Consider the following 27,127-nt stretch of genomic DNA (forward strand, 5'->3'; position numbering starts at 1 on the left):
TGACATGATGAACATCCTAGATCATATCTATAATCCATCGCCTTTGTACGTGGAATGAAGATGGATGGGTGCCTAAGGAATCTACTATATAGCTACCCACCGATTTGCATACCTTTAAACCAATCTAAAGGGGATCAAGTGGTTAGAAAACCTGAAGATCGTGAAGCGGTTTATTTTTGTGGAGGCCCACGTAAACTCAACTTTACATATTCAAGGTCGGAGGGTTGAGCTGAACTCATATGTATATGAGGAAGTAACCCGTGTAATCCCCGCTGCCGACAGGATCAAGGTGTTGGGGTGCTATGAGAAGAATGGGTTCCAAAAGGAAGGATACCCTGATCTTCAAATGACTTACCGATTCCTCAAATTCCATGACCTGAAACCATACTATTACCTAGTTCCCGTAGATAAATGTAATACAACATTATTGTCCCCAAACTAAATGTAAACAGTTGCTCTATCATCTCTGAAAATGTTGTACTCCAAAAAGGGCTATGCCCATATGAATGTAATAAGACTTATTTTTATCAATGTCTGTTTTGTCGATGAGAATTGATAAAAAAAAAGTGGCTAGGATTCTTGGTTGATAGCTGAATTTGGATATGTAATATAAATCATAATGATTAAACGAGTAATAACGTTAAGAAACCTTTATCCAAGCACAACCCTAGGTATAGATCTCCAGTTTGCCTCCTATATCAAGTACTGCTGTAATCCAGGAGAAGAAGTTTCTTCTCAAGCAGATTAAGCCACCTGAATTTGACGGGAAAGGCAGGCCTATCCAAGCAGATGCTGAAATTTGGATTGAATCCATGGAGGATTACTTTGAAGTAGCCGATACTGCACCTGCCAACCAGGCTATGCTTGCCAATCTGAAGCTCACCGGTGAAGCCAGGCTTTGATGGAAGAAATGGTGCAGAGATCAAGGGATCACAGAAGGATCCATTACCTGGGAAAAACTGACGAAAGCTGTGTAAGGAAGATACTTACCACCTGCGTATCGCACACAGAAAATGAATGAGTTCTTCGAGCTGAAATAGCTGGGACTCACTCTTGACGCATACTACTCTAAATTCGTCTCACTTCTTAAGCATGCACCACAGATGGACATGACACAGTAGGTGTCAAAATTTTGTGCTGGTTTAAACACACAGTGAATACCCGTCTCGAATCTATGCGTCCATGAGATCTACAGGACGCACTCATTCGAGCCGCACCTATAATTTAGGAGGTACAGGCTAAACCAAGAGGTAACAAAACTTGGTCTTATAATGACCCAAACAGAGGAGCATATAGACCTCAACTAAAGAGAGTTCAAGGTCAGAATCAGAGACAAAGAAAGAAAGCAAGGACTAATAATGTCAACAACTTTGTCCCTACCCAAAGCAATGGTCGAAACCTCCGTTGTTTCCACTACAACGAGCCCGGTCATTTCAAGAGGCAATGTTCCAAGCTTGGAGGAGGACATCACCAAGCACCTTTCCAAGGAATGGGCCGTGGCCAGGGAGCCGCTACTTGAGGCAGAGGAATAACCGCCTGTGTTGCCAATAAGGAAATGTGTGCAGAAGAAGATCCGACCATGGAAGCAGAGTTTGAAAGGGCGATAGTCCATGCCGCTTTTCACAAGAAAGGGCCGAATCGCTAGTTTTCGGTGATTCAAATACACCGTCGGACTATCAAAGTAAAGGTTTCAAGACCTTGATTGATTGTGGCAGTATACATTCCTTTATCTCACCAATTTGTGCAAGAAGATTAGGAATAGCCACAGTAGAAGCACCTACCTTGCTTGTGGAATTAGCAGAGGATTTAGTCACAACTAAAGGTGAGACTGGAAAGCCAAAAATTCAATTCGCCAAAGCATCTCGGATTATAAAAGGAGTCAGAAAGGGACTACCTACCTACTTAATTAAGCTTAATAAGTTAGATCAGAAACAGGAGTCTAGTGAAGAACCTTCATGGCTAAAGGAATATGCGCACGTATTTCCTGAAGAGTTAACAGGACTCTCGCCTCAAAGAGAAGTGGATCATGAGATCAAGCTAGTGCCAGGAGCTGCGCCAATTGCAAACAGACCTTATAGAATGTCCATCCCAGAAGAAATTGAGCTGAATGAACAACTCAAGCAACTACGAGATCAGGGCTACATCTGTCCAAGCAGTTCACCATGGGGAGCTCCAATACTATTCCAGAAAAAGAAAGATGGAACGCTTCCACTATGTATTGATTACAGAGGGTTGAATCAATCAACTGCTAAGAACAAGTACTCTATTCCTAGAATAGATGAGCTTCTTGATCGTCTTCAGGGTGCGAATATCTTTTTCAAGATTGATCTCAGGTTTGGTTACTATCAGATAAGGATCAAGGAAGAAGATATCCCAAAGACGGCCTTCAACACAAGATATGGACACTTTGAGTTTCTAGTTATGTCATTCGGGCTTACGAATGTGCCTGCCACCTTCAACAGGTTAATGTAGGATATTTTTAGGCCATATCTTGATGACTTCATACTCGTTTTCTTCGATGACACTTTAGTCTATTCCAAACAGGAGGAAGATCATGAACCCCAACTTCAGATTGTCCTTGAGACAATGAGATCACACAAGCTGTATGCTAAGATGAAAAAATGTGCATTCTTCAAACGTCAGATTGAATATCTAGGATTCATCGTATCAGTAGAAGGAATCTTAGTGGATCAGAGATGTGCTAGAATGGCCAATACCAACAACTGTCAAAGAAATACACAGTTTTCTTGGATTGACAGGATGGTATAGGGTCTTCTTAAAAAACTATGCTTTGATTACAGCACCTCTGACGGATCTACTGAAGAAGCAAACATCCATTGCATGGTCAATTACCGAACAATCTAGTCTTGATAGATTCAGGCAAAGTTTGGTATCAGCACCTATCCTAAAACTTCTAGACCTCAGTAAGGAGTTCGAGGTAGTAACTGATGCTAGCACGCTTGCCTTAGGATGTGTGCTCATGCAAGAAGGTCACCCTGTAGCATAATCTTCAAGGAAACTGAAGAGCCATGAGAAGAATTATGCTACCCATGATCTAGAACTGTTAGCTGTCATCCATGCCCTAAAGCTTTGGAGACACTACCTGTTGGGTAACAAGTTTACACTAGTGACTGATCATAAAAGTCTCAAGTGGATCTTTACCCAGAACGAGCTCAACCTGAGGCAACATCGATGGATTGAAGTGCTGGAGGAGTATGACTTTGAAATCAAGTACTCACCAAGAAAGGAGAATGTAGTTGCTGATGCACTCAGTCTCGCAAGGCATTACTTGATTCTCTAATCTTGCAAAACCCATCAATAGCAAGATCTTTAACCACAAAGGTGTCCATGCCAAACAACCCAATACTTAAGCTAGCTAGAGAGGAAGCATGTCAAGATCCAGCTTATCAAAAGATGCTAAGGGAGATCCCTATCAAGGACCAAGATCAAAAGCTACAAGCTAAGTATCATGAATTCTCTATCAATAGTGGACTTGTCTACTATAGAACAAGAGTATGTATACTGGCAAGCCAGTCACTTAAGCAGAAGATATTGTGGGAAACTCATGATTCCCCTTTCTCTGGACATTCTGGCTATGCCAAGACTCTCAATGTAGCTAGGAAGAGCTACTATTGGGAGAGGCTTAAAGGTGACATTCTCAAATATGTCACTGAGTGTTTGTCTTGTCAACGTATCAAAGCCAAACATGTCGAGATGCCAAGGAAGTTGCAACCACTTGACATTCCCCAAATGAAATGGGAATTCATCAGTATGGACTTTGTCGTTGGCCTACCCCAAGTTCAGGGAGGATACAACTCCATCATGGTTGTGGTTGACATGCTTACTAAGGTTGCACACCTTATTCCGATAAGGACAAACCATAAAGCCTCAGATATTGCAAGGTTGTTTATCACGGAGATATTGAAGCTACATGGGCTACCCAGAAGAATCATTAGTGATCATGATTCTCTCTTCACATCACACTTCTGGAGAGCTATCTTTGAAGCCATTGGGACTCAACTCTATTTTAGTACAGCTTACCATCCCCAAAAACTGATGGCCAAACAGAGCGAGTTAATCAAGTCATCGAAGATATGCTTAGGGCATACTGCTATCGTGAACCAAAAAGGTGGATTCAATACTTGTCTTTGGTTGAATTTTCCTACAATACTTCTTACCAACAAAGCATGCAGATGACTCCTTTTCAAGCATTGTATGGTCATGACTATCGAAGTCCCCTAAACTTCTCAGATCCAACCGTGAGGGTTGAAGCTTCAAGGCAGATGTTGGATGAGATGGATGACCAAGTAAAGTCAATAAGACAGGACATCCAAGCTGCCAAGGATAGGAAGAAGGCATACGCGGATTTGAAGCATCAAGATAGAATCTTCGAAGAAGGAGATATGGTTTTCATTCGCATACGCCGAAAGAACAATTCCCTATCCTTAGGAGATTACAAGAAGCTAAGTCCAAGGTACTGTGGACCATACAAGATTCTCAAGTGCCTAAGACCTAATGCTTATAGATTGCAACTCCACGAGAACCTAAAAGTTCATAATGTATTCCATATCAGCCTATTGAAGAAGTATGTACCTAATCCTAGTCATGTACGTGATGACCAACAAGTTGTAATGCCTAGTCAAGGAATCCTTGAACTACAACCTGACAAGATCTTAGATGTTAGGGAGAGACAAGTGAGATCCAGAACCTTGAGAGAATGCCTCGTCCAGTGGAAAGATTATCCCGAGGAGGATGCCACTTGGATAGATGAAAGAACTCTCAACCATCAATATCCCTACTTTATCTCGAGATGAGGACATCTCGATTCCTCTAAGGGGGAGAGAATGTAATATTTCTGTTGAAAATATTATCAGCTGCGTGAGTCTCATGCAATGACAATGTCGGTATTGTGGTCACGGATGTTGTGGGATTTAATTGGTACACTCTCCACTGGCAAATCGAGTAAGGACTATAGATCCCGCATAGCTTCATAAGAACCTCCTCTTGGGAGAATGTCATGAGGATAATATTGGAATTATGGTAATTTTTTTTAAATTATCGCCTCTTTTCCCCAGCCGACGGTCGTGCTGGAGGAGAGGGAGAAATGCGCTTGTGACTAAGCATCTAGCTGGAGGACATAGGGAAGGGAATGGCCATGTAATCAGGCCGCGTGGGGGGGGGGGGGAGGGAAGGTCCCTCTCCCTACCCTATAAATACCCCCTCTATGGGGTGAGCAAGGGAGGGGAGTAAAGGGTCATGACGCTGCCGTATGAGGGAGGGAGTAAAGCTACGCCACCTGCAGCCTGAGCCGCCACCAAAAGTCGACACTACCACTGCCATCAGTCCGCCAGCTTCTGCCGCCAGAGGAGGAGTCGTAAGAAATAGTCATGAGGAGGAGTCGTGGAGTCTACGCCAGCTCCGGCCTTCATTTTTCTTCCACGTGGGTTTTTTCCATGACCTCTCCAGAAGCTCTCAGAAGCTTCTAAGGGCTTCTTAGGAAGCCCCCCTTCCTGTGGGTTTTTTTTAAGCCTTCTCTAAGTGGGTTTTATACCCCCCTGAAATTTAAGCACCCATTCCCTTGAAATTCCTACCCAAGTCCCCTTTCTCATTACAAATTCCATCCAAGCCCCTTTCCTATTGAAATTCCCCTTTTAAGTTCGTTTTAACCCTGGGTTTTAAGCATATTTTTCCCCCTTAGACACAATAGCTAGGTTTTTCAAAACCCTTTCTTTAGCATTTCCACAAACACATTCCCCGTGGTCCATTTAAGTTCCTTTCCCGTGGTCCATTTAAACCCCCCTTCCATGGTTTTTCTTAAGCCCTTCCCAAGCAATCTTTAAGCACCCATTTCCCCCTTTTCGCATTTCACAAAGCCCATTTATAACTCCCTTCCTTAGGCTTTCATAGGCCTTATCAAGTGGGTTTTATTACCCCCACGTTTTTAAGCACCTTTTTCATAACATATCCATAAGGTTTTAACCCCGGGTTTTCTTTTAAAATACCCTTCCCACACAAGCCTTTAAAAACCATTTTTGAGGAGGAAGCCTATGAAGCCTTCTAAAGCCCGATCCCAAAAGACGGTGCAATCGATCAAGGAAGCCGAATCACAAAGGGAGTTTCGCGTGTGAAGGAGATAGCCAAGATCATCAGTCTGCGTCCAAGGCAAAAAGGTCGAATTCGTGATGGCCCCTAAAAAGGCACAAGGCGCAACCGCAGGAGGATCATCTCCTAACATCCATGTGGACATTTCATCAGAAGTCCAGGTTTTCTTCCTAATTTTTAATTTACGTCATAATATTTCAATTGTGCATGGATCATTTATGGAAATAGGATGCACTTTTCGATTGAAATACTTTGGCTAAATTTAAGGAAATAGATTACAATCAAAGAATCGATCATTTGTATTTTTCAAATAAACAAATGAAAAAAGAGCATAAGATTTCTATGCATTCCTAGCAAGTGGTTTTTTAATGCATTGCAAAGTAATGAATTTAGATCCATCTTTACAAATCGAAATTGTGGTAGTACACTTCGATTATGCATGAAAGAATAAATCGCATGTCGCATTATCAGACATCTTTTCTTCAAAATGATTCATTAAAGAAGGTTGCTAATAACCGTAGGACTTCGCAAGGCATGGAAATGACTCTAGGGCTGCATGAAGTAGATTAACCTCTAGGAAATTCTCAATCAATTACGTAAGTAGTTACGAAAGGTTGTGTAAATTCAGCATGCGAATAATTCATTCAGAAATGAAACTAGGAAAAGGCTGCATGGTTCATTTTAAACATAAAATCCTAAAGCTTTGTAGCATGAATCTTGATTTTCATGTTATAAAAGAATCAATAGGAATTATGCCATAACTTACCATACGCTTTGATTTTAACCAGAAAAGTTAGGGATTGTAAATCTAATCATACGTAGGCAATAAATTGTGTGCTTACGAAGAATGGTATTGTAGTGGTTTTTCCCTAAACACCTAAACCACAAAAGATTCGCTTAGAAATGGTTAAATCGATGCAACATACCCCGAGTGCTAACTAGGGTTAAGCACGTTGAGGACGTGACCTAGTCGCTCTTATTTCCAAACTAAAAACTCTCATACCCTAAAAACTTGCCCACATTCACAAAATGTAGGGACAATAGGACATACTTGCGAGAAACGATCTAGGGTTTCTACCCTAGGGATCTCTCGCTAAAAAGATGAAACTCGGGTTGAATTTGGGAACCCTAGGACCAACAATGTAAGCCTAGTGCATTCACAAACGGATTGTTATGAAGACACCCTAACCCTATTTCCTATCTAATCACGATTCCGTGATTAGAAGACGTCGTTCGATGTAAAATAGTCCCATGGATTAGGTATGACACTTGGCAACAAGTTGTAGAGTCGCATGATTTTGTGATTTGATCACAAGGGAATGGGCAATTCCTCGAAATAGGATTGGCAGATTCTTGCGCAAGTTTATCTTGCAAGAGGATGAGTAATCCTCCTGATATAGTATCTTTCTTGCAGAAAGTGACCAAGACAAGGGGATTAGATATTTGCTTGGAAGCAAAGGACCAATTAATAATTTGGAGCAATATACTTACTGTTAATAGAACTTAAGGTATTGGTTAAGTTGGGTTAACAGGGTATGACTCTAACCCAAGGACATAAGGGTTAACAAATAAACCCTTGGGAATCTTGCCAAGTCGAAATTGATCCCGGATCAAATGCTGGATGCATTCGGAGAGATGGATTCACTCCTTAGTAGTTGGCCAAAGTAAACGGCCATTGGAAATGATTGTGCTTGTAACAGTTTAAAGAGCACTGTTTTGCATTGTTTTCTCAAGGAATTAAAGAAGGAAAAGATGTCTAATGCTTCAGGTTGGAGGCCTGAAGGGAGGGGCAACCTCAATAACCCCCAATTGTTTGCCTGACCCTAACCAAGGGGGTTGTTAACTGCACCCGGAAGGTGGACCAAACCCACCGTGAGAGGTCTCTCCGTTGAGCGCTACTTGGAGCAGGAGGACGCTTGGGTGCCAGGGGGGCTATGGCCGTAAATCCCTCGCCTTCCAGGCCCTGCACAAGAGGCCAACGTGACTCAGGATTGGATCTCGAGGCCCGCATACTAGTCTACGAGCAAAATCTTGGATTAGTAATTCCTATGGATTGCTGGATAGCCTTCGAGCGGATTATGGATAAGCCTACGGGCTAGATTTTAGAAATGTATTCCAAAAGGAACTTGTTTGACATTGCTTTTCTATATCAAGTGCTATGATTAGGTAAAGGAACCAATGCCTAACGGACTAATTAAGGAAGCTGTTTGAGGCATGTCCACCTAAATGTGGTAGGTAATTGGATAACTAAAACAACTTGAGGAAAGTGCCGTGGATGTGGCCATGGGTCCTTCCCACGAATGGGCGGTGTCGGTTGGCCGAGAACTTTTCTCAAATCATGAAGGACAGCAAGAAGATCATTTCAAAGGACACGAACAACAAGGGCTCTGACCTAGAGCCTAAGCTACAATAATCCTGGTTTACGCTGTTTTAGGAGAACGGATTGGGACTATGCCTTATGGCAGAGAGGTCAAGCCTTACATCCCTCTCGTTTCCCATTCTCCTTGAACCAAGTGCAGCGTAAATCCGCTTCGGCCTTGGCATTTCTACGTAAAGTAGTTCGCTCGAGGTTCAACGCTAGTTGCCGTTTAAGAAATGACCATTAGGGAAAAATCTTGATGCCGGTTGGTCCTAAGTGGGACCGGCTAGAATACTTCTGCTACATGGCAGACGCGGGAAGTCCTAGATCGCAAACCCCGTAACATTCCATGGGAGTGCCGGGTGGAGCCTTCTAGATCTTCTTTCTGATGGACTGCTAAGACGCGTCCTGAAGGGAATAGGTGGACACGTTACATCCTCCCTACCCTCGGGATATCGAATCAGTCAATGGCTTGTACTACGTCGAAATTTGGATCGCACTTATTCTTTCCGATCTTTCCCGGCTTGCTCATACCTAGCGAGCTAGGTCTCCATGGAGGAATGGTGCAACATACAAAAACAATTCACTTTTTCCTCCATTGCAGTATCCATTCTTTTTTCTACCCCATTTTCAACCACCACAACTCTGGTTAGTTAATCATTGTCCTTTAGTGACCATAGCATACTATTGTCTGAATCTACCATTCGTAGCCACTACGAAATATGCACTAACCCCTTAGAAACCAACCAACATTTAGACATGCTACCTTTTGGCCGAGCTTGTTGTCGCATAAAGCCTTTCAAGGTTTTCATGAAGCGCTCCAAGAGGAACATCCATCGCATATGGGCAGGTCTAACAATCTCCACTTCATCTACGCCAAGATATACCTAGAGGTTCGTTTCTATCGTGAGCATGTTGGTGGGCAGGTACTTCTCAAAGAGACAGACCATCTCCACTGCTCCTCACTTTGCAAACTCAATAAAGGATGTCTTGATCTTCTTCTATGAGATCCATTGCACTAAATTTGACAACCTCTAAATCACCTCGCATATTTCTAGAGTAAGGCATCCTGCGATCGCGATAGGTAGTACAAACTACCATAAATGAAGAAGCATTAGGAACAACAACTACACTACAAATAGCAAAATACGCAGGCTACTTACAATCCTTTCGTAGTACAAATCTAACATATCTTATGTCAATGATGGGATTTTAGGCTTGATAATTGGTCATCTTTAGGAAACGTGGATCTAAGAGAATACATCATACCCATCGGAGTGTGGATAGACCTAATAATTTGCCTCACAAAATTCTTGTCTTTAGTGGATAAAACCCAAGGAGCACGAGATAGTTGCAAGTGAGCATCAACACTCGTTAACTTCCACTAAAGTGCCTCCATCTTGCCTACCTCCTTCAAATCCATTCGCGCCCCTATAGTGTCTCTCTTTCTTGTGATGTTGTCCCATAGTAGGTTTCCCACATTCTTAAAAATATGCATAGGATCCAACAAGTGGTTGATTTGTAAGTGGGTCCAATATAGCAACTCATAGAAAACTAAGAACCGCCGCATTCTGTTTGAATGTGACTTCGTGTGGACTATTTTCACCTCGTACCAGCTTTGGGCATTCATTTGTGCTGGAGGTCGTTTAAGAAAACCTTTCCTTAGTTCATGAACCTTCGACAAGAAAGTGACGTGTCCTTGATATACCATCTTCTTCATGGTTTTTCACCTTTAGGATTCAAATTGTGGCCCACATAATGGACATGTATGATAGCTTGATGTAACCAAACCTCTCCATACACCTCTATCCTATGAATACAAACTTAAAGGAGCTATGATAGATATTACCAACCAAAATGGAAGCCTACTTACTTGAGCACTCCCTGAATCCTGGAAAGTCATGCATGATCAACATGAGAATGGCTTGTGTATTGGCAGATCGTTGACCATCGCGCTTTGCTCATATCTTCCATGGCGACCCCCTCCTCCCACAAAATCTTAAGCTCATTCACTAATGGACAGAGATAGATATCTATATTCTTGACTTTGTAGCAGCCAAGAACGAGCAAGCTAAGGATCACGTGTCCTTTCTTCGTAGAAAGCCATGGTGGTATGTCGTAGCTAACAAGGACTACAGTCTACACACTGTAAGAAGTTGAGCAGAGACGGAATATGTTCACGTGAGCCGAAGATTCCTTGGCTCTCATGCAAAGCCTGAAAAGGTAGAGTCAATGTGGCTCCATGTATGTGAATCGAGTGATATTTTTTGGACTCTATTTATGGATCTATTCTGCGCATGCTACATTGTCAAGGTCACCATGCTTGACGTACAAAACATGTGATGTATATGGGGAATAAGTGGAAAGTGTCTAAGAACTTTTTGAGGGATGGTTTTTCCTTGTAATTCCTATGGATACCTGTGAGCACTACACTTTGGACATGTTTGCATAGTCTCATATTCTCCTTAAAACAGCACATAATCGTTGACACATGCATTGATGTTGTTGTAGTCCATGCTAAGCTTTCGTAAAACATGTCGTGCATCATCACAAGACTTGGGCATGGTATTTGCAAGTGGTAATATATGATACTTTAGCAACATGAAAAGAAATCATAAAATACCTTGAAAAAGCACAATTATTTTTTATAAGGGTGCTAAAAAGAAATCAATGAAGTATATGTAGAAAATCGGTCACATTCGCATCGCTCCACACATATTTTGCTTGCATACTTAGAAGTGCAAGCAATGTCTTCAGTAAAGATACTCGGCATCCATCATATAATGGTATGGATTCTTTCTCTCTAAGCGGATAAAATTTCTCGGCATCCATGGGCATCAATGCATCGGTCATTGTCTGCATCTCAGGATCCAAGATTATAGAAAAGTTTGAAAGGCTATCTGTCTACTCTAGTATTAACAATATAGACTGGGTAGTGCCTTCCAAGTGGTAGACTGGCTTAGGCACTCCATTCATTGGATGCCCACGAACTCTTCTAATTGGCTGCAATAGGTGCACTTCTCCTTAGGATGAGACGTCACCTCCATGTAATCAATTTTACGTCCACATCCAATGTTTTTGTATATGCTATTCAATTAATTTGTGAATTCAATTTATGATTTATATACACTTTTCTTAGAGTTTATTCAAAGTTTGAGATCGCTTAATCAATAATCTCCGATTGAAACTCGTTGAAGCATTGTACATGTTCTATAGACAATCCACATTTTCATCTAATTGCCAGCTTGCATTGAGAGCAAGGACATGGGACATGCTAATTAAGATACGCATTGTGATCTTGAACATCACGACCTTCATCATTTTCCATGTGGTCTACATTATGACAAACAATTTGTTTTTGTTCTCATTCTCTTTTTCTTTCTTAAATTTTTTAAGAAGGGATTTCTTCTCTTGTAATTCAAAAAAATTAACGTCAACTAAAGTCTTGGTTTTCTCCCCTTTTCTTTACACATTTCTTTGGGCTCTTTGTTTTATCCTCTCTCCCCTTTATCTTTCATGTTTATTCTCTCTTTCTTATTTTCTCTTCCTCTTCCTTCATTCTTCCCTCTCTCTTATTTTTTATCTTTCTTTCTCTCTCTCTTTCTCTTTCTTTGTTGCCCCTCTCTTTGTTTCTCTCCACCCCCTTACGGGCGGGCCTACAATATGTATAGTCTAATATGCTATGCATGGGGGCGAGGGACTAGCTACCCTATGTTAGAGTGTTCCCCATCTGGTGGTATTACATCGAACCTTGCCACCTTTTTTTCCTTTGTGTGTGACTCAATATGCAAAGCATAGGACGAGGTAGCACAAAGAATATCAAGAAAACCATCCATTGACCTCCAAGTCCAATCTTGCTTTTGCTTTACCAGGCCTGGAGACATAGGCAATCCGTGCCTTCCTGAGAAGTGTTGAACATGCCCAAGGTGCACCTTTAACAAAACCTCTCTCTCTCTCTCTCTCTCTCTCTTCTACTACTACTACTACTACTACTACTACTACTACTACTACTACTACTACTACTACTACTACTACTACTACTACTACTACTACTACTACTACTACTACTACTACTACTGAGGGCTGAAATGACGAACGGGTTGCCTCTTACCCATCCAACCTCCAATCCTCACTAAGAGAACTAAAGAGGGGCACCACCTAGCCAAAGGGAGGATGGGCTAGGACATCCATTTTCTCAAAGAGAATCAAGAGAACCAAGACACAAATTTACGAGAGAGAATATATGTACTAGACACCATATTGAAATATAAGAGAGAGAGATGAGAGGAGAGGGATACAAGGGGAGAAGAGGTAGAAGAAGCTTTACATTATGCTACATGAAATGAGAAGATGAGAAAAGTGGGAGATAATAGGAGAAGAGGTAGAGGAAGCTTGCCATTATGCTACATAATAAAAGAACTCACTCATAGCTTCCCTCAAAGAGATGAGGGTATTCTAAAATGCTCTCATGAACTTGTCATTGTCCTTCTTCTTCCTTTTCTCAAAGAGAATCAAGAGAACCAAGACACAAATTTACAAGAGAGAATATATGTACTAGACACCATATTGAAATATAAGAGAGAGAGAGAGATGAGAGGAGAGGGAGACAAGAGGAGAAGAGGTAGAAGAAGTGTTGAGATATCGAGCTCCACTCGTGATACGCCAGGGTGACCGTTGTGTATTTATGTCACCGACTTGTCAGTTGCAGACACGGTTGCTACACCGCCCATGAATAATAGCTACATGACAGCTATCCTTATCTACTCTAGTTCATGGCTCAGTTAGTATGCCACCTTAGTTAGTTGAGTTTGGTTTGAGACCCATATATAGGGTTCTTCTATTTCTTTGTAAGAGAGTTCTTTTGGCTTACACAACTAAGAAGAGGAAAACTGTTTTCAGCCTCCACCTCTGTGTGTATTCCCCCATTGTGCAAGCAAGAAAGCTACAAGTGAGACTCCTTCCTTCTCTCCCACAATCTTGACATGGTATCAGAGCCTTGTTCGTGGTAAGGAGCTCAAGAAAGCAAGCCAAGCTCGCGGTGTTTTGGTAAGAGGAGCAGTGTTGCTTTCATTTTCTGTTTTGGGAGCAGATCTCTGCAAGTAGCACAGACGGAAATTGCAGGAGTGCATTGTCTCAGGTTGAGACGCCCTTCGCGGTGAAGCAAGAGGGCAGTATATGCTGCGGGAGAGGGCTTTATCCCTTGGCAACCTTGTTTTTTTTATTTGAGGCCATTTCGGGGCCTGTTTTGGAGGCGGAAGTTTTCTGCATGCACTCAGGAAAAGGCCCAGTTTTATGCTGTGCAGCCACTGTTCTACAGGTCAGTGAAAAGTTATTGTAGAAATTGCATCGTATGCTTGTGCGCAGAGACATTGGGAGTTACAGAATCATCCCTGTTGCCTGTTGATGCAAAATCGTCACTAGGAAGTGACTGTGTGGTCAAATACCACTTTCGCCAGTTTTGCAGATTTTCCCTTGTGAGGGTGAAGCTGTGTTTTTTGCAGTGACAGAATTTTTTGCAGTGTTCTGTAATGGCGTCTGATTCTCTTTCACAGATTGTAACTGAAAAGCTTGACAATAACAAATTCCAAGCATGGAAGTTTAGAATGACGAATTTCCTTATGGAAAAAGGATATTGGGAATTTGTTGCAGGAAATGAAGAAGAACCAGTTCTTCCTGATGTTCCCAATCAACAGCAAATGCAGGCATTTAAAGCATGGCATGAGAGAGCCACGAAAGTTATGTACTGGCTGTCTATCAGCATTTTAGACTCTATGATTGTGCATATTCAAGATGCAAGTATGCCAAAGGAGGCATGGGATACTTTGTCAAAAATGTATAGCACAAATATGCAAGCCAGGAAAATGCAGCTCAAGAAAGAGTTGCACAATGTGCAAAGAGAAAGTATGAGCATCAATGACTACCATATGAAGGTGAAGAAGATTGCAGATGCACTTGCTTCCATTGGGTCGCCAGTGGAAGATGATGATTTAGTTTCTGTGACCTTGAATGGTCTAGGAAAGGATTATGCACAGTTTTGGATATCCATTTCAGTTCGTGAAAGATTTCCTGATTTTGAGGAGTTGATTGCTCTTCTAATTTTTGAGGAGCAGAGAAATGGTGGTGTATCTTCTTCAGGAGGAACTTCAAAAGAAGCTGTCTTCTACTCAAATGCTGGAAGAGGTAGAGGCAGAGGTAGAGGAGGCCGATTTGGAGGCCGTGGTAGAAATCAGAATATGCAGCAAACTCAAGAAAACCAGTCCTATGGAGGAGGACGTGGTAACTCTAGAGGCAGGGGGAGCCAAAGAGGTCGTGGTGGATGGCAAAGAGGCCAAAATGCAAACAGTAATGTTGAATGCTACTACTGTGGTAAAATGGGTCATATGGCTAAAGACTGCTATAAAAAGCAGAATGACATCATGAATGGAAAACAGCAATAAGGAAATTATGCATCTTCTAGTAGACAGGGTGATGACAGAAATGAGCATTTATTTATGGTGCAGCACATGAACAATTTTGTGACAAGTGCAGAAGAAAGCAACGATGTGTGGTATGTTGAATCAGGTGCATCAAACCATATGACAGGTCATGCAGAATGGATGGAGGATGCAAGGAAAATGGAAAAACCAGGATTTGTGGAGACTGGTGATGATACTACACATCCGATTGTGCAGATTGGAAAATTTCCTTTGTCTATGCAGGATGGGAAAAAGAAATACATGTCCGATGTATTTCATGTCCCGAATATCACCAAGAATCTGGTTTCTGTTGGTCAAATGGTTGAACAGGGCTTGCAGGTCAGATTTAATCCTCATGGATGCTTTGTTGAGGATATGAAAAATAAAAGTCGCTTGATAGCAAAAGGAAAGAAGAAGGGAAAAATGTTTACGTTGGATGCAGACATGTCTGAATTGAGTGCAGCAATGTTTGCACATGGGACCGGTGTAGTTGCAGATATTGATATCTGGCATAAACGCATTGGTCATGTTAATGTACAGCGACTTAAATCAATGCAAGCCTAAAATATTGTTGCAGGATTGCCCAAATTCAAGGTTGCAGAAATGCATAAGGTATGTGAAGCCTGTCAGTTTGGAAAACAAGCAAGGAAACCATTTCCTAGACATGTTCAAGAGAGTGAGAAGCCATTGGAATTAATCCACTCTGATGTGTGGACTACTAAAGCTACATCTCTTGGAGGCTGTCATTATTTTGTCACTTTTATTGATGACTATAGCAGAAAAGTTTGGGTGTATTTTATGAAAAAGAAAAGTGAAGTTTTTGGGCATTTCAAAACTCTTAAAGCTATGGCTGAAAAAGAAACAGGTCTGCAAATAAAATGCCTAAGGTCAGATGGAGGGGGAGAGTACCTCTCAAATGAGTTTGCAAGGTTCCTACAGGAGCATGGCATAAAGCAGCAATATTCATGCAGTCATACCCCACAACAAAATGGAATTGCAGAAAGAAAAAATAGGCATATTGGAGAGGTATCTCGTGCCATGCTCAATGAAAAAGACCTGCCAGATTTTTATTGGGCTGAAGCAGTTGCTACAGCAGTCTACATAATGAACAGGACTCCCACTGCAGCAATACATGGGATGACTCCAGAGGAGAGGTATACTGGTAGGAAACCAGATATTTCTCATTTGAAAATTTTTGGTTGCATTGCCTATGTACATGTGCCAGATGAGTTGAGATCCAAGTTGGATCCAAAAGCTGAGAAGTGCATCTTTATTGGTTACTCTCTGCAGCAAAAATGGTATAGATGCTATAACCCTTCTACTCGTAAGTTTACAGTGAGCAGAGATGTTGTTTTTGATGAGATGAGTAGCTGGTATAAACCAGTAAATGTGATTGATGATGTAGATGCACAAAATGGTAATGCTGCACAGAATTCACAGCAGCAGTCACAAAATATTAGTGGACCTGGAGCGTCCTCTAGCAGTGGTTCACATTCTTCGCCATGGACAGGCAGATTGAGATCAGGAGAATCTTCTCAAAGCAATGCAGATAGTGGTATGCAGGTATCACGAAAAGGAAAAGAGAAGGTTGATCAGCCCATGTTTGATGTGAATGCAGGTCACTCTTATGTGGATGGTGAATCCAGTGGCTCAGAACAGAGCATTGATGATGAGTTGGGTATTCCTTCTATTGTTACACCTGGAGTAAGGAAGACCAGGGATGTTTTGAGAGCACCTGGGAGTGAACCTACTTTGCGCAGGTCTACCAGAGCTAGGTATCCTGTGGATAGGCTGAAATATGATGGATTTACAACCATTCACTATGCATATATAGTCAAAGTGATACAGGAACCAGAACCCACTTCTTTTGAGCAAGCCATGGGAAAAGAAAAATGGGAGAAAGCCATGGATGAAGAAATGGATACCTTCGAAGCAAATGCTACATGGGAATTGGTACCTTTGCCTAAAGGTAAAAATACAATTGGCTATAAGTGGGTTTATAAGGTGAAGCACAATGCAGATGGTTATGTGAACAGATACAAGGCAAGATTAGTAGTCAAGGGGTATGCACAAACATATGGCATTGACTATGAAGAAACATTCAGTCCGGTTGCAAGGATGGCAACCGTAAGAGCAGTCATTGCTATGGCTGCATCAAAGGAATGGTCTTTACATCAGATGGATGTAAAGAATGCCTTCTTGTATGGTGATTTGCAAGAAGAGGTCTATATGGAGCAGCCACCAGGTTATGTGCATGCTATTCATCCTGAGTTTGTTTGTAGGTTGAAGAAAGCTTTGTATGGCTTGAAGCAAGCACCTAGAGCATGGTCTGACAAGATAGGACAGTATCTTGTCACTATTGGCTTTCAGATTTCCAAGGCAGATTTCTCACTTTATGTGAGAAAAACAGAGAAAGGTATTATGCTACTTGTCATTTATGTTGATGATTTGATTATGACAGGTGACAGTGATGAAGCTATCCTTCATGTGAAAATGCTATTGAAGCAGAAGTTTGAGATGAAGGATTTGGGAGAACTGCGTTATTTCTTGGGCATTGAGGTGATTAGATCACCAAGTGGGATACAGCTCTTGCAGAGGCAGTATGGATTGGACATGCTGTCCAAATATGGGATGATAGGCTGTAAGCCTATTTCAGTTCCTTTGGAGCAGAATGTGAAGCTGAGCGCAGATGTAGGTGAGCTTCTAGAAGACCCTACTATGTACAGACGCATAGTAGGAAGCTTGATTTATATGACTATTACCAGGCCAGATTTGAGCTATGCTATTGGATTGGTAAGTCAGTTTATGCAGGCTCCAAGGAAATCGCATTTGGATGCGGCTAGACGCATACTCAGGTATGTGAAGTCCACATTGCAGTATGGACTATTTTATGAGACTGGGGTTCAAATACAGCTGCATGGATACACTGATGCTGATTGGGCTGGTAGTATTTCTGATAGACGATCTACCAGTGGATATGTGTTCTCTTTTGGGAGTGCTGCAGTCACTTGGAGCAGCAAGAAACAGCCTACAGTTGCCTTGTCGAGCACAGAGGCTAAGTACAGGGGTGCAGCAATGGCTGCATGTGAGGTAGCTTGGTTGCATAAGCTACTTTATGATATGCATCAGTCTACAGATGGGTCAGTTGTCATTTATTGTGACAACATGAGTAGTATACACTTGGCAAATAACCCAGTCTATCATGCTAGAACAAAGCACATTGAAGTATATTATCACTATGTGCGGGAGAGGGTTTTACTAGGTCTTATTGATCTAGTTTATGTCAGCACAGAGGATCAGGTAGCTGACATATTCACGAAGGCATTGGGCGCAGAGAAGCTGCGCAAGTTCAGAGACCTGCTTGGTGTGCAGGAATTGGGATTGAGCTCGAGGGGGAGTGTTGAGATATCGAGCTCCACTCGTGATACGCCAGGGTGACCGTTGTGTATTTATGTCACCGACTTGTCAGTTGCAGACGCGGTTGGTACACCGCCCATGAATAATAGCTATATGACAGCTATCCTTATCTACTCTAGTTCGTGGCTCAGTTAGTATGCCACCTTAGTTAGTTGAGTTTGGTTTGAGACCCATATATAGGGTTCTTCTATTTCTTTGTAAGAGAGTTCTTTTGGCTTACACAACTAAGAAGAGGAAAACTGTTTTCAGCCTCCACCTCTGTGTGTATTCCCCCATTGTGCAAGCAAGAAAGCTACAAGTGAGACTCCTTCCTTCTCTCCCACAATCTTGACAAGAAGCTTGCCATTATGCTACATGGAATGAGAAGATGAGAAGAGAGGGAGATAATAGGAGAAGAGGTAGAGGAAGCTTGCCATTATGCTACATGGAATGAGAAGATGAGAAGAGAGGGAGATAATAGGAGAAGAGGTAGAAGAAGCTTGCTTTATGCTACATGGAATGAGAAGATGAGAAGAGAGGGAGATAATAGGAGAAGAGGTAGAGGAAGCTTGCCATTATGCTACATAATAAAAGAACTCACTCATAGCTTCTCTCAAAGAGATGAGGGTATTCTAGAATGCTCTCATGGACTTGTCATTGTCCTTCTTTCCTCCTCTTCTCAAAAATAATCAAGAGAACCAAGACACAAATTTACAAGAGAAAATATATGTACTAGACACCATATTGAAATATAAGAGAGAGAGAGATGAGAGGAGAGGGAGACAAGAGGAGAAGAGGTAGAAGAAGCTTGCCATTATGCTACATAATAAAAGAACTCACTCATAGCTTCCCTCAAAGAGATGAGGGTATTCTAGAATGCTCTTATGGACTTGTCATTATCCCTCCTTCCTTCCTCCTTCCCTCATTCTCCATGGGCTCTTTATATAGCCTCCATGAGGGATTAGATTAAGCTAATCTTCTTGATTAACATAATCCTAGATGATGTATGGCATCTTTGAAAATATGGAGCATAGTGGATGGGACAAGTCCCCACCTTGGTCATCATGCAAGAAGCCAAGGGTGGTCGTAGACAAAATAGAGAAATTGAGCTAGATTACAAGAGATGGGTGCCCAAAGCACATTATTATAATATATTTACAAGAAGGATAGAGTGGAAAGTTGGTGTGGTGAAAGAGAGAAGAAAATTGCATGTAGCCAGCAGTCTGCGCCTTCGTAACTTCAAATTCGTGAGGAATTTGGAAAAAGTTTCTTCTGCAACTTTGTAGACCAGGTCGAAACCGATTGGCCAACGTGGGAATTTTCTTGAAATTCGCTTTTTCTTGGGAGTTATTGAGATTATAAAAAATGGCTTCCAAAAGCTGCTTTGACTTTAGTCTCCCATATGTATATAAATACATATAAGCATGTGACAAAAGGGGTCCATGCTTGTAAGCTTTTATGCAAGATCCAAATGACACCATGATGTGGATATTGACTTGTGTGCAAGGGTGAGGTGTCCTCTAATGATGATGATAGATTCCAAATCTTAGTGATGCAGACGGGGCCCATGTGTAGTTGGAGGCTAGTCCTTTGAAAAAATCTATGCATTCACTCAACTCCTAGGTGTAATCTATTTTCATCTTCACTAAGATAACCATCCCTTTGACCCTTTACATTGACATGCCTTCTAAGAACTTGTTCCCCCCATTTGCTAGAGTTATCATAATCGAGAAGCAATGTAGCATACCTAGTGCTTGAAGAGTAAACCCAAAGTGATATGGTAAGCTCTTGATAGGGGCTTTGGCCAAATTTTTGTGGTAATAATCCGGGTTGTAAAAAACCCGGATCATTAGCCCTCCCCTTAGGCTAGAGGTATTCATGCCTCTAGCTTGATAATGATAGTCCAATAGAGCAAGGAGGACTGCACCCCCTCATTGGTGGCTCTTCATTGAATGACTGCTCCAAAGTGTTCATATTTCTTTGAAAATAAGGCTTCAATCACCATCCATTTACCCTTGTCTTGTGAACCTTCCCATCCATGTCACCGAGCTTATAGCTGCCATTTGGATATCTCCTTATGACCATGAATGGCCCTTCCCACTTGAACACAAGTTTAGCATCCTTTCTGTTATCAAAGCGGTTATCATAGCGTAGCACAAGTGATCCTTCCCTTATGTGTTTGCTAGCCAACTTCTTATTAAAGGTCTTCCTCCTCTCTTCAGCCTGCATGGAATAGTGTTGGACTGCTGCTTCTCTATCTAACTCCAGCCTCTCTAGATCCAAGATCCTTTCCTCTAACTTCTTATCTTGATTCTTCTCTTGACTCGCTACTAAAACATGCAAACTAGCCAGTTCCACCTCTATAGGAAGCAAAGCTTCTTGGCCATAGACGAGGTGAAATGGAGTATAGCCAAGTGAGGTTCTGAATGAAGTCCTGTAGGCCCAAAGAGCTACATTCAATTTTTTATCCCAGTGCTTGGGGTGCATGTGTACCTGCTTGGTAATTATCTTACAAATCAGCCCATTCACTTTTTCGACCAAACCATTACACTGTGGATAGTAGGGAGTAGAATGCCTGTACTTGATTTTTAGCCTTTCCATTAGCTCCCCTACTAGGTTTGCCCTAAAACCAGGACCCCGATCAGAGATAATTTCCAAAGGTGTGCCAAACCTACAACAAATATTTTCAAACACAAATTTTCCCACTTCTTGGGCTGTGATCCTACTAGTTGCTGAAGCCTCTGCCCACCTCGTCATGTAGTCTACTCCGATTATGATGTATTCCTTGCCAAATTGAGTTCGTGGGAGTGGCCCTATTGCATCAATCCCCCATTTCTCAAATGGGCCATATGTAGTTATGGGATTTTGTTCCTCATGCACTAGCTTCCTTGGTCCGGCCTTTTGGCAATTGTCACAAGTGCGGCACCAATGTTGCACATCTCGATGTAGACTAGGCCACACAAAACTGGCTTGGAGAATCTTCCTACTGGTTATTTCTTGAGCAAAATGTCCGCCACAAACCCCTTCATGGCAGTGGCCTTAGTAGCTAGCCACCTTTTCTCACTTTTACTCATCTGTGTAGGTGCCTCACCATGCTCAAGAAAATAAAGCACATCTTGTAGTTGAAACTTAGCCTGAAACAAGGGAAGCTTTACTACAATGATGCCCACCATTACCTCTTTCAATTTTTCAGCTGCTAGAGCATCTGCGTCGCCATTTGTGCGCCTTGGCACAAAATAGATTTGGGCTTTCTGTAGCTTTCTCATGAGAGTTTTAGCTTCCCTCATTTTCACTGCTAAGTTATCATTTTTACAAGCCCAGATTCCTTTCATTTGCTTAACAATTAGCATAGAATCCCCAAAAACATTCAGTCGAGTGACACCATGTGAGAGACACCACCTCAAACCTAAAAGCAAGGCTTGATATTCTGCCTCATTGTTAGAATGGACATCCTCCAAGCTGATACCTTCTCCATAAAGTTTGTCACCTTCGGGACTGAACACCACTATTCCTGCTGCCGCTTTGTCTTTAATACGCTTGTAGGCTCCGTCAAAGTAGAGGGCATGGGCATTCTCCACCTGTGGCAGCTCCTCAAGAGGAGGTGTCTCCTCTTTTACCTTTCCCTTCTCCTTTTCCTTCTTTTGATGGCATCTATGGGTCAACAAATCAGCTAGGCAAGCTCGAGTAGAATCCTCCACCTTGAAGGTGTAGTCAAACTCTTGGAGTTGTATCACCCACTTAGCGATTGAAACATCCATGTGCTGTAAGGCATAGGGAAAATGCTCTTCTGTCGTGATCACTGTGAATGGCCTAGGGAGAAGATAAGGACGAAACTTCCTTACAGCAAACATTAGAGACAAAACCATCAGCTCGACCATCTTGTACCCTCGTTCTGATGCTGTCATTACTCTACTAGAAAAGTAAACCGGTCTCATTAGGCCAGTTTTAGCATCCTTTTGTATTAGTGCTGCCCCTAGAGCATCTTCCCCAAAACTCGGGTTGACAAAAAACTCTTGATCCCAACAAGGCTGTAAAATTATAGGAAGGGTGCTAAGAGCCTTCTTCACCTCGTGAAAGCACCTTTCGCTTTCGTCACTCCACAGGAGCTCCTCAGAGTGGGTTAACTGTTGCAGTGGAAATATTAATTGAGAGAGGAGATGAATGAACCGCCCCATATATCGCACCTTCTGAATGAAAGAGGTTAGTTGCTTCACAGAAGATGGTGATGGCACCGCCAATAGGGCCTTAACTTTGTTTGGATCTGCTTCAATGCCCCTCTCACTTACGACATGCCCTAACAAAGTTACACTGCTTTCGCCAATGCGACACTTCTCATGGTTTAACTGCCCCCCCATTTGTGCAAGGCGGTTGAAAGCTTCATCCACCTTTCCTAGATGTAAAGCCTTAGAACTATAAATACAAAAATCATCAATAAATACCCTGATGGATTTCCCAAAATATGGATGGAAGACATAATTCATGAATCGCTGGAAGGTAGCTGGGGCATTTGTTAATCCAAATGGCATTACTTTGTAAGCAAAACAACCCCAAGGTGTAATGAAGGTGGTCTTCTGTTGATCCTCCTCAGCTATTCGAATTTGGAAATAACCTGAATACCCATCACAAACAGTGTATCTCTCATGCCCGGCCACCTCGTTGAGTATTTCATCCTGAAAGGGAAGAGGAAAGTGATCTCTCTTAGTTGCAGCATTTAGCGGCTTGTAATCCACACAAATCCTCCATTTTCCATTCTTCTTGGGTATCACCACCACAGATGAAACCCACTCTGAGTCCCCTATTGGATAGATGAAGCCTGCCTTTAAAAGTCGTTGCACCTCAGTGAGTAGAGCGTTTTGTTGAACTACTCCCAATCGTCGTAGTCGCTGCACCACTGGCCGTGCTCCCTCTTTTAGATTAATGTGATGTTGTACTACTGTCACACCTGTGATGTGTTCATAATCAAAAATAAAAAGTGCAGAGTGTTTTATCACCACTTCCATGTAGGCTACCTTCTCCTCAACTAATAGATCCTTAGCCAACATTTTTTCTAATCCCTCCTTCTCGACCTTTGGAAGCTACTCTGGAATTGCACTACTAGAAGGCCCTTTTAATGTAATCCCCATCAATTCTAGAGATCTTTCTTCCTCCTCATTAGAAGACTCTCCCTCTGTCATATATGACCAACCCTCGCTGGAACTCCATTCATCAGCGGTGGTCTCTAACACAAGATCCTCCTGTCGGCCCTCCTTCATGTTATAGATAGTGGTCTTCCATTTTTTATGCAGCCCCTTTTGTGGCCTTAGCTCTAAAGCCCCTGTCTCCCAATCTTGTCTGGCTTTCATTCCCATTAGCCATGGTCGCCCAAGAATGAGCGGATAGCTGTCCCCCTTCACTGGCATCACATACATGTCAAGCTCCAATTGCACTCCACACACCGTTACCTTGACTTTCTTTATAACTCCCAAACAATTTACTACTACATTGTTAGCCATTTTAGCCCCAAATTTAGTAGTTTCATTTACCTCTAATCCCAAACGATGCATCAACTTTTCTGTCATGACACAAATCTCTGCACCTCCATGCACATATGTCTTTGACACTCTCTGTCCATTGATTTCGGCTTCCACTAGAGGCACAATATCTTTCATCTTTCTAGCCTGGATTGCATTCACATGTCTATTCTTCATGGATCTAATGCTTACCATCTTTGACCATTGTCGCCGCACTGTTGGAGATAGATGTAGTAATTGTGGCCATGAAATTTTTGGCCCTTGATTCCTCACATCAACAAGCAAATCATAAGCTTTAGTACCTTTACCCAGGGAAAAATCATCTGGCTCAATGTGTCGGCGTGAGCGAGCCCTCCTCTTTTTACTGTTGCGTGTCTTTGCAGCCATTGATGACTCTGCCTCCTCTTCCATGTTTTCAACCTCCTTTGGTGGTGTAGGCTCCATTTTCTCAATTCTCCGGGCTTTCTTCACCGGCATTGCTTCAACCTCTACTACTTTGTCCTTCCCTTTGACATCACTCTCATCTAAACTAATTATCCTAACATCATGATTCTCTGGCGGTTGAACAGGCAAGGGCGGCACCTCTGCAAGTGGTCGAGGATGCTGGAGAACTTGAACCGGTGGTGGAGGCCTTGGATTTGGTGGAACAAACCTTTCCCTAGGTGGTGTCACTTGTTGTCCTCTCCTTCTTGGTTGCAACCCATTTCCTGGAAAATGCCTAGGATGAGGGCAAAAGTACATACCATGGCCAGTCTCCCCACAATTATAGCAAACATACTCTCTTTCTTGTCTTCTTGGACCTCAATTGCCTTCATTTATGAGGGGAGGGGGTCGTACTCCTTGTACCAAATTTAATGAAAGGCTTTCAAGTTGATTAGTAATGCGTTGTAGGAGCTCTTGCTGTGGTATCTCTGGTTCAGGTGGGGCCTCTGCTATTTCTCTAGGCCTTGGCATGGTTGGTAAAACCTGCATGGGCTCAACTCCCCCCTTTAACTGGGCTTGATACTTCAATTTTCTATCTTTCTCCCTCGCATAAGTGACTGATTCTTCATAGGATGTGGGAAACTTTCCTTTGACCTTCGCCCTTAGTAGAGGATGGAGTCCAGCTAGAAAACAATCTTTCTTAAGGCAATCAGGTACTCTTTCTCCCTCGGCTAAAGATGCTGTCCATTTATCCCACAATTTTATAAACATGCCTTCATATGATTGGTACTCCCCTACTATGGTTTGGCGAAGATCTAAGAGCTGTCTCCAAATATCTTCAGGTGGCTCTGCATCTTGGTACTTGTGCATGAATGCGGTCTTGAGATCCTTCCAATTACCCCTTGTAGCCTCTGAGAGCTTGACACCACACTCGAGCATCACCCTTTAGAACTAAACGAAAGGCCCATACTTTGGTTGCTTCATCATCCCGGCCTGTGACTAGGAATGCCATTTCCAAGTCATCCAAAAAGTCTAGAGCTTTCTCCCCTTTGTGCCCAAAAAAAACTTGGAAATGCCATGTTGCCTTAGTAGAGTATGAAGATGAAAACGTCTAGACTTAAGTTGTATTTTATAAGGGGAATGATGAATGGGTTCACAGATGCATTGATTTCAGCAAGACGTCTAGGCCCCAGTATGCTCCTAATAATGCCTTGAAATCTAAGTTTTGTGCTAGCTACAATATGCACAGTTTGCATAGGAAGTGGACGGATAGATCCATACAACTCGTTCTGATTCATGAGAAACTATTATAATAGGATAAAGACATGTACATTGAAGGATGCATTATAGTCTAGCATTGGGAAGATTATAGGTTCTGGTGATACAAGAATCTCCCTTAATCTTTCAGCCCCAAAGTACATCACAAGACGCTGCTGGAAGAAAATCTTCCTACTGATAAATACATTAACTCGGATGTTTTGTACAGAGTGGAAGGTGTAGAAATTCGGGCCATTAGTATTATTCATGAGTGGAGACTACTTAAGGGAGTAGAGGGAATGCACTTTCTTGAATTATGAAGGATTTTTCCCAGAGTGTTTCTTTTTGGAACCCACCAACTTTGCTATACGGAGAATTTGCTCACCAGTGATTGTTCTTGCCTTGGTGTGTCCATCCTCAGCAACATATATTTCATAAGGTGTGATGGGCACCTTTTCAACCACACCCAACCTTCGAGCTAACAACAGTTGAAGGTAGTCTCCATACTTTGCACTTCTACAAAACTCCACACCGTTCATGCATAGTTGTCCTCCTTTGATGTGGATTAGGCTAGAGAGAGAGAGGGATTTGATGATTTGGAGACGAGGACTTCTCGGAAGGGCCTTCACTTTGTTTGCAAAACACTCACAACAATTATAAGAACCTAGCAATTGATGGCAACATATTTTTTTCCCTTGTGAGATGATGGAATTTCTAAAGTGAACATCTTTTACCCGCATGCATGCCGTCATCCGATAGGCATACTTTCTTTCTTGAGCTTCTTTAGGAGACAATTTTGGGAGTCGTGGACTTGGACCAGCTTCAAAAATAGTTGGTGAAGGCCTTGAGGAAGAGCCACTTGGGGAACTTATTGTAGAGGATGCACCACCATGTGTTGTATCATTCCACATAAGGAGGTAGAGAATTGTGATTGAGAATGTCCTCAGTGGGGGCACCAAAAATGAGGGCTGAAATGATGAACGGGTTGCCTCTTACCCATCCAACCTCCAATCCTCACTAAGAGAACTAAAGAGGGTCACCACCTAGCCAAAGGGAGGATGGGCTAGGACATCCATTTTCTCAAAGAGAATCAAGAGAACCAAGACACAAATTTACGAGAGAGAATATATGTACTAGACACCATATTGAAATATAAGAGAGAGAGATGAGAGGAGAGGGATACAAGGGGAGAAGAGGTAGAAGAAGCTTTCCATTATGCTACATGGAATGAGAAGATGAGAAAAGAGGGAGATAATAGGAGAAGAGGTAGAGGAAGCTTGCCATTATGCTACATAATAAAAGAACTCACTCATTCCTTCCCTCAAAGAGATGAGGGTATTCTAAAATGCTCTCATGGACTTGTCATTGTCCTTTTTTTTCCTTTTCTCAAAGAGAATCAAGAGAACCAAGACACAAATTTACAAGAGAGAATATATGTACTAGACACCATATTGAAATATAAGAGAGAGAGAGATGAGAGGAGAGGGAGACAAGAGGAGAAGAGGTAGAAGAAGCTTGCCATTATGCTACATAATAAAAGAACTCACTCATAGCTTCCCTGAAAGAGATGAGGGTATTCTAGAATGCTCTCATGGACTTGTCATTGTCCCTACTTCCTTCCTCCT

The sequence above is a fragment of the Lygodium microphyllum genome, chromosome 12, assembly GCF_053477565.2.
Source record: "Lygodium microphyllum isolate KBCC chromosome 12, Lygodium_microphyllum_v1.1.10, whole genome shotgun sequence".
NCBI classification, from domain to species: domain Eukaryota; kingdom Viridiplantae; phylum Streptophyta; class Polypodiopsida; order Schizaeales; family Lygodiaceae; genus Lygodium; species Lygodium microphyllum.